General features: G+C 35.0%; 1 pseudogene; it reads right to left on the bottom strand.

Annotated features, from left to right (window-relative positions):
• Window positions 1–3368: 3368 nt before the first annotated feature.
• LOC132274292 (tryptophan aminotransferase-related protein 3-like) lies at window positions 3369–9631 on the bottom strand (annotated as a pseudogene).
• Window positions 9632–9892: the final 261 nt, after the last annotated feature.

Below are 9892 nucleotides of genomic sequence, written 5' to 3'. Positions count from 1 at the left end.
GATCCTTGTTTTTCTTTTTCATTTTGGTTTCCAATCTTAGAAATAAGATAACTCACTCAATACTTGGAGAAATTGAGAGCCGTTTGAGGCAAAACGAAGAGCACGACGAGCTCTACACATTCATACCAGCAATTTTAGATTTGGTGCCCTCCTTGATTTTTGAATTCCTTGACCCATTTCAAGGGTTTTGTGTCAATTTGAGGTAGGGGCTCTTAATCCACGAAGTTCTTGCGCTTTAGTGAATTAATCTACTTGAATTGTGCCTTAGCATGCTTAATTGCTTTGATTTAGTTTAACATTACTTAATTGAGAATATGTGAATTTGAATGAATATGTGTTAACTTGATTGTATATAGAAGCATGCTATATGTTGAGTTATGTGTTCATTGTGTTGCTAATATACTATAAATGATGTATGAAGGACATGCCTAAGTGTTGAATTTATAATTCCATTATGCTGTTTCTATTGTGTAAAAGCATGTTATGGCTTCCTTAAAAGTTCTTATGAATCGTGTTAGCTAATTAAATTTGAGCTAATTGTGAGATGATGAACATTGGTATGACATAAATGCATCTATGCATTTACATTGGGCATGAAATGGGAAGAATTGATTTTGAAATGAAAATGGGAAATTTTGGGAAAGAATGAATTGATGAAAGTGTTTTGATAAAACCCGATCGCTGCGGAGTCACCAACGGGCCGGTAGGTTAATGTAACCTAGAGGGAACTAGGGAGATTACCCTAGCGTGGTTGAGCTATCTGGGCCCCATAATGACGTTGCGGAGTCACCAAAGGTCAGGGACAGTAGCCAATCCTTCTCTCGGCGCTGCGGAGTCACCAAAGGGGTTTACATTAACAGTTTGGAAGTGATGGTTTGAAAATGGGGAGCGACATCGGCATGCATTGCATCCCATAGCATTCTATTGTTTATAATGAGACTTGTTGTTACGTTGTGTTATTCCGACAATGTATGATCCCCATCCCTATTGTCCTATTCTTTGGTTGGATTCACAGGGACACAAAAGACGTGTCTTAAGTGTCACCTACTGAGCAATTTGCTCACCCCACATAATTAATATTTTTCAGGTCACGGCAAGGATTTGGCGGATGATAATCCACCACAGGGCTAAGGGAATGTGAAAGCATTTTTGAATGTATTTTGTAGAACTTGAAACTACCTTGTAAAGTGCATGACACGAAGTGTGTTGTATTTTTTTTTGGCAACATGTAAAATATATGGACTAATCATGTAAATGGATATTGGATAATGTGATTAAGTTTTACTCACTCAAAATCAGTTTGTGTATTCTAAGTAACGTGTTGTAAATTACGTTATTAACGTGGTGGTTATTATTATTCAAATTAAGTGGGACAAGAGTAGGATTTAATGACCTACGACCATGCATGTACAAACAAAACAAAAACAAACAATAAGCAAAAGTATATCTTAATTTATATACGTGAGTGTATTGGCGTGGGTGGTTGAGTATCAAATGTTTGGTTTTTCTTTGGACAGTGGCAACCAAGTCTGGATAACCCAAACCAGTCGACGTGTGGCACCCATACGTCGACCGGTATCCTGACAGTATGCATTTTGAATGTGACCTAGTCGACTTATGGCTCGGTATCTTACAGTGCGGTAATCTTGTACACGTCCCAAACCAGTCGACGTATGGCTTCCCATACGTCGACCAGTATCACGTTCCAAACCAGTCGACGTATGGCTCCCCATACGTCGACCGGTATCTTGGCAGTGGGTTTTCCACTGTTCATAGCCCAAACCAGTCGACGTGTAGTGTATATACGTCGACCGGTTCTATCTTTTGTATGTAATCACTATTTTAAATTCTCAAATTACACTTTGGCATCCATTTGAAATTGCACATAATTATATTTTAACCCCCGAAAGGACTATATTGCCCCGAACCTTATTTTATTTACTATGTGACACAAGTTAATGACCGTTGTACCCTTGAGTCTCAATTTATTGAATTGTGGTAAACCATTTTGCCCTTTTCGGGCTTTGATATTTAAATTTAATGTGAAAGGACCGTTTTACCCTCGGATGATTTTGGGTCGGGTAAGGACCCGTTTAATGATCCGGATCCATGAGGATTTGGGTCGTTACAAAATTAATATAAAACATAATCAATAAAATATATAAACTAACATTATAGTATATAGAGCATACAATCAATGTTACATGCACAAATAAATAAAATTAATTTAATAATTTAGCATACATAATTAAAAGGTGAATAAATCTACACATTAAATATACAGAATTAATTTAAATAAACTCTTTAAAAATACGGGGTATTACAGTATGGATGCGTAGAGCTCGTCGTGGGCTTCGTTTTGCCTCAAACGGCACCTTAATCCGATAAGAGATGAGGGATTAATCAAGACTTGAATTTGTAAACTAAAAAAAAAACAAAAAGCCGAGATAGATACAGACAGAGACGGGAGAAGAGAGAATGAGATTACAGAGCTTTCAAAAACGTGGTCTTATGACCACTTAAACATTAGTGGGTCCCACCTATTTTTTTTTCTTTTCTCTTTTTCTTTTTCTTTTTCTTTTAAATTACAGACATTACAGAATTTTGGTGGGATTTGTGGGTATGTTTGGATTGATGGAATCGTGAGGTTTGAAGTTGGGGTCACTGCAATTATTGTTTACATATTAGTACTTTTGCTGCAGTTGGAGCTTTTGGCACCTGCAATTTAATGTTTGGTGTTGGACGCTGAACAACAGTGAGCATGGATGACTGCGATTTTCCGGTAGCGATGCGCGATGAAGGAAATACTTTGACGGCGGTGACATGATGTTGTGTTTGGTTTCAATGTTTCTCTTTTTGGCCTTAGAAGTAAGTAGCGAAGAAGAGAGAGGAAGAACTGAAGGAGAGAGAAAATGGGTTTGTCTGATGGATTTCTACCCGGTAACCAATTTGATCCAATATTGAAGAAGAGATAGGTGTCAAGTTTTTATAGGGCCACATCAAGACGGAGGACAAAACTTGTCCTGATAGGGCAGGATCCAAGCATTGCTCCATGTTTATTATGGTGTGATTCCACTAATATAATAATTTATAATTATTGTTTCCACCTTGGGATGTCACCACTCAGCCACTCACCAGTGACATCAACAATGCTATGGCAGGATGGTTGTCAAGGCCTTAATCCACCTATTAAAGGGGTCCTAAACATAGTTTAGTAAATGGCCCACCTTGAATTATTTATTAATTTTATCTATAAATTAAAAATCCAAGTACAATAGTTTAGTTAAGGGCTTTTTATTTTATTTTATTTTTATTTTCCTTTCCTATCAAATAAATAAATTGTATTGATTCAAGAAATTTATCAGCAGCAGCCATGACAGAAATAAGTGCATACTCTTGTCTTTATATTATATAATCAAATGGAGAGAATGCAACTCTCAATAAATTGCTGAGATCACAATAAATAAAATGAGATTATTTGGTCTATTCTCTTCCTTCAAATATACCACAGTATGGTTTTTCTCAATTTTATGACCTATGTTAATATATATATATATATTACACAAATTTGCAGAAACTTCCAGCAGTATGCTGCCTAAGCTGTTTACAGCTGAGGATAATTAAGCATGGGACCTTATAGGTACAAGTAATGAATCCAGTGACAGTTCTTTACTACTTGAGCGGTTAATATATATTAACCCTTCTTAGGATGTTTACAATTATTACATTGGATAAAGAATGTCTTCATGCCCATCTTAGTAATGATCAGCAGATGATTGATTATAATCTTCACATAGTTTCAATTCCAGTATCTTCTTCAGAGACTAACTTGTTTATCCAATGCAGCAATAAGTCGAAGTCGTCATTGCTCTTGAGAAGGCTGAGACGTGCATAGCGATTTTCTGCTGTAAACATGCTACCTTCGCGGCTAATTATGTTAGCTGCTCGGAGAACTGCAGTGCAATCTTTGTCTTCTTCACGCTCACATTTCAACCATACATAGGCTGCAATGAAAATGAATAATGTTAGCATATAAATTTTGGCCTATGAATAGAATCTTACTTTTTAATAGCTTCTTTGTCACTATATTTTGGAACTTACTAGTCTGTTCGAATTTTAGAAATAGAAACATAACAAGAATTAAAAGTTTGAAATTTCACAATTTTTTCCTACTCCAGATAGTTATTAAAAATGGAGAAATTAAGCATTTTAGTCATTTAGCATCGACGTAGATAGCTATTTTTTTCTTGAATTAATCATTAATAACAAAACTTAATGTTTCTTCTTAACATTGCCAGTGCTAATTAGAGACCCCACAATAGCTTCTTGTCAATTAAACTAGTAGTTTTAGCACCTCCACACTTCCTACCAACTTATAATTTTGTGATGTAGACTCATAATACTATTTAAGGTAAAGAATCTAGTAATCTGAAATAACTATAACTTTGTTGTTTGAAATAGTGACCATATTGTCCATTTAGGTGTTACCAGTTGTACAAATAAAACCATTTGAATATCTGGTATGAGGACGGAAAATTAACGAATTAAGAGTAAGAAGGTGAATTTAAGAGGACAAATCATGCCTTCTTCAAGTGATAAAATTGAAGGAACAACATATGACCTACGCATTAAGGTTTTGTGAAAGTACGTGTTTTTTTTAGTAATCTACAGAAATATATATAATACTGAGAAATTAATCTGGTGCACCAGAAGAGATGTGATGGAAGGAGTCCTTTGATTCAAGGAATGGAGACATGAAGAAACTACTAATGGACGTTTAGTTATATGCCAGAGAGGGAGGGCAAGAATAATTTTTAATCTTGAAATATTTGAAATCTAAAGTTCGAAGAGGAGAAAAGATATCATACAAATTCCAAGAACTTTGAAGCAATTTGAGGTTGCAAGAGAATTGATTTGATGGTTTGGAGAAAGAAATGGGACCAAAACACCGAACTATAAATGGAATTTGAGTAAAGGGATTTTATCATTCCCAAAGGGGTTCAAAACAAATTAGACACATTACTGAATAGAGGCAGCATCTATGGACAGTCGCGATTATCCAAAGCATTCCTCAGGGGAATAATTAATCAACAATGATGACGATGATGGTGAAAATTGTCAATACTAATCAACAAATGATGGTACTTTATACATCTTATGTATCTATAATTTCAACTATAATGCAAATTTTCTTTTCAATACTATCATTCAGCTACCATACTTGATTGACTATTAATACCATAATCAAATCCTGAAAAGAAGCATAAATTTCATATTTAGAAATGAATGAGCATTAAAAATGAGGATCACCTGGAGAAAGTTTTCTGACTTTTTGGAAAAAGTTGCAGTATTGAGGTGCAAGATCCTGGATGGAAAAACGTTTCGACTTTGATAAGGTCTGGATCAACCTTTCCCAACGGTCCCTCATTGTTTCATATGCAAAATCAAATATTTCCCTTCCATCTCCTGATGAAATTACTTTCAGAAGTTTCAGAGCTCTTAACTGAGTATCACGTGAGACGCCCATTTCTGAAAAGGTCATATAAGTTACCATTCTTTGGTATACAGCCTCATCCTTTACCAATGCCCACCTGGAGAAGGAACAACAATGTGGTGACTTGAAAAATATACTTAAATTTTATTTTATTTATTATTATTTTTTAAAATTTGAACACATTGAAAACATCAATCACTATACATAGCACCAAGTTGAATTCTTGAAAAATATACTAGAAAATCTATGTTTTGATAGTTAAATATGGCATAAGCATGTGATGAATTTTTTCTTACCCGAATCTACTGCCAGCATGACCGGTAAGCTTAGAAATTGTAAAAATCATCAGATCTTCATCTGCTGGAGCTGGGATTGGTGTAAAATGTGGCCAGTAATAAGCATGATCATGAATTGCCTTAACAGAAGGGCCTTGAAGAACTGCCTTCTTCAATTGACCATCAGGATTGTTTGGTGAAGTTATGAATTCAATTACATTTGTGGCGTTATCTGAGGTGTTCTTCCACAATGATGTATCTCCAATAAACTCAAAATCGACTGATCTGAAGAAGTCTGTTTGCATTTTATACACCTGTCAAAAATTTAGTATCAAACTTCTACCTCTAGATACATATATAAATTTGAACAAAAACCAAAAACTAGGTACCAGGACTAACCGGGTAATAAGGGATTGAAGCAACAACTCTTGCAGGTGAGGATGAATTTTCCGGGGAAAGGGCATGAACTGCAGCATTAAGGAGTTGGGTTGAGCCAGCACCAAAAACAATGTATTTTCCAGCAGTAACTGCATTTTTGGTTATGGCGTGTACTTTGCGTATATGCTTCTCGAGCTCTTGTGAGATGAAAGATTTGTCACCAAATATATAGCTCATTCGATGCCACCCTGCTACTACGATTGCACTACTAGCTGCATGTTGCATCCAGAAGGGCTCCAAGAATAATGGATCCCCACTGCATGTGATAAGCAATATATGAAGAACACTTGGTAGGAATAATGAAGCAAATTTTTATAATTAAATTGACATTATTGATGATCTGATGATGGAGTATGGATTGAGGAGAGTTATGTGTTTATACTTCAGATTGATTTTAGTTATAAGTGTCACGTCCCACCTATTTGCAGAGAGGCTACGCCACGCAGGCGAGTGCTCAGAAGGCGCTTAGAAGGACTATGCATGGCATGAGTAGTGTGGAATTCTAAAGTCTTCCAAATTGATGTGGAATTCTAAAGTCTTCCAAATTGATGTGGAGATTGTGGAGTATGGCATAGAGTTATAAGATTCTAGAATGTTGGAAAGGTTTTAGATGCGTGTTGGGAGTGTAGAAAATTTTAGAAGATTAGTAGGTTTTATAGAATTGTGGATAGAGAGTTTTAGAGTGTAGATATGATGCCTCTAAATAGGGTGAGGGTGTCATTTGTATCCAACATGCTACTAGAGTGAGAAGCAAGTTGTGTAATCTGTGACTTGTAATAGAAGTGTTATTTTCTGACCAAGCAAGTAGCTAAGTGTGTGTGAGTGTGCAGACTGAGTGAGTGAGAGGGTCACTACAACACTAGGAGACTACTAGAACATTGAAATTACTATTTTTCTCTCTAGGATAATCACCAATTATTTCAAGAGAGTTATGGTACAGAAATAGATGTAAACGAGTGTCATGCATGACATAATCATATGAGTCCTATATTACATTTTTATAGAGCATATTTTTAAATTGAAGGTTTGTAAATTAGGTTATAAATTGAAAATTTGTCAAATAAAATTTTAAAATTATGAAATATATTCATATAAAAAAAATGAATATTTATGTTTAATTCAAAATATCACTGCTAATCGATGAAATATATATAATCTTTGAATTTGTCAAACAATGTGTTTTGGAAGTAACATTATGTTCAAGTTCAAAGTTAAAAATCTTGATATTTATGATTTATTCTAATGATTTTGTTGAGATAACATAGTTTTACTTTTCCAGGTCTACAAACAACTTAAAAATCATGAAAGAAATATATATATATATATATATATATATATATATATTTATATATATATAAGAAAAAACAAAAAACTTACATATATTTCAAAACATCACGTGCTGTTAAGAGTTAATTGGTGAAATATATGTAAGTTTTTTGTTTTTTTCTTCAATAATTCAAATATACGTAAGCTTTAAATTTGTCAAACAATCTGATTTAGCAGTAGCATGATGTCAAATTTCAAACTTCACAACTTTATATTCAAGATCTCCATACTAATAATTTTGTCTTGAAAAGTTAGTCTTGAAATAACATGCTTTTACTTTTCCTTTACCCACTCTTTCCAAAGATCACAATTTTTTTCCTATCTCGTGTTTTGAAAAGTAGTTTTGGAGATAACATACTTGTTTTTTTCTTCACACACTCTTTTCCGAGTCTACAAATAACACTGTTCTGGGAAATTAAGTTCAGTTAACTCTAATTTTTTTTTTTCCCTATCTTGTGTTTTGAACTGACTAGTAGTTACTTATGGTTTCACAAGTTGGTGCTGGTCCTACAAGGAAAAGTCGATGTTATATATCCTGGATTTTTCTCTGATAGTGATTCTCAAGAATGGGATCTAAGATTATACTAGAAACAAGGTGCCCAATTGAAAGAAAATATCTTTGGCAGCTCCATATTTGGAAATATTATAAATGTGTGGCTAGGAAATTTTGTGGGTACTTGATAGAAATTCAAAACTATTATCGATCAAGATTTAGTTTGTGCATTAAATTTATCAGTTGTGTGGACGGTGACAGACCCAGACAATTTTGTAAGGGGGCGGCCTTTTAATTTGTGGGGGCAAACTTATATAGTGGGGTCTTTTGTAATTTTAGTGGGTCATCTTCATAAATTCTCAAAATTTTGAAGTATAAAGTGCAAAACAAATAAAATCCAATGGGGGTGAACTGTAATTTTAGTGGGGGTAAACTTATATAGTGGGTCTATTTTTGTAATTTTAGTGGGTCATTTTTATAAATTCTCAAAATTTTAAAGTATAAAATGCAAAACAAATAAAATCCAGTGAGAGCAAATTGTTATTTTAGTGGGGGGCATCTTCATAAATTTTCTGTGTGAAACTTACGCACCCATTCAATATGATGCAAATTGATGGTCTACAAGACTACATCTCATGTGATGAGCATTCATCAACGATGCACTTTCATAAAATATTCTTGAAGACGGTCGAGGTTAAGTCACCTCTGTAGCGATAAAATGAGTGTATGACCTTCTTGCCAAGTAAAAAGAAAAAATAAAATATTATCATAACAATAATAAAAACAACTTTCCCCAATAGCACACCAATCGGCATCCCTCATCCTAAAGGGGAGGGTGAATGTTGGAGCCCTACTAAGACAATATTGAAGGTGTGTGTTTGCTTGAAATTTTGACAAAAAAAAAAAAAATAAAAAAAAAAATAAAACTTTCCCCAATAGCACAGACAACTCATAGTGATTAAAAAAAAAAAAAAAACAAAAGCTATAAACTTTATGCAAATTGCCAATTCCAGAGTTTCACAAATGGGATTCACTTCAGCAGTGCAATTTTTCTTAAATGGACTCCCTAGTCTGGGATTGTGTGTGTGTGTGTGTGTGTGTGAGAGAGAGAGAGAGAGAGAGAGAGAGAGAGGGGGGGGGGGGGGGGGGGGGGGGGGTGCAAACCTGTCTGCATCAGCAGGACATCCGTGTGAGAATTCAGAGCAGTCAGGACCACCATAGCAGGTGTTGCACTCACAAACTGGTTTTCCATCAACAACCAAGCCATCCAAGTAGGCTCTTCCATGGCCTGAGCATGACACTGATGCCACTGCCTCAGCTTCTGCTGCAGCTCCTTGGCTCCAACTCAGCTGCTGCTTCCACTTGCCACCCACATACAGATTTGTGATGAACAACACATTCAGAATCACAGAAAACACTAGAAACACAGAATTTTTGGAGCTTTGGGTTTTATCCATTTTAGATTCTCTCTATTACCTACCAGAAACGGCCTTTGTTTTTAGTACTTAAGATACATAAAACCGAGCTTGGGGTAATGGGTGTCAGGTGATGTTTTCTTGCCAAATGGCCCAGGTTCGATTTCCCATCCTATATATGTCAGTTGCTTTAACTTTAAAAAAAAAAATGATTTGCCAGCCACAGTTGTACCCTCTTTTGAATTTTTTTTTTTTTTAGCTTGTGGATGCTTTGCTTTGTTTTGTTAATTTGTCAGCAGTGACATCAATATACTGGTTTTTTGGTCAATCAGATCTGTGGTAGGATGCGTGTTAAGGTCTTAATCCAGCTATTAAAGGCCTATAGATTAAGTATTAAACAATGTTTAGTTGATAGCACACCTTGAATTATATATTGGTGACTTTTATCTAT

Source organism: Cornus florida, unplaced genomic scaffold (assembly GCF_030987335.1).
Source record: "Cornus florida cultivar Cherokee Brave unplaced genomic scaffold, ASM3098733v1 CherokeeBrave_3.0.0_Hap2_Chr09, whole genome shotgun sequence".
Taxonomy (NCBI): Eukaryota; Viridiplantae; Streptophyta; class Magnoliopsida; order Cornales; family Cornaceae; genus Cornus; species Cornus florida.
This window is presented reverse-complemented; position numbering and strand designations above follow the sequence as displayed.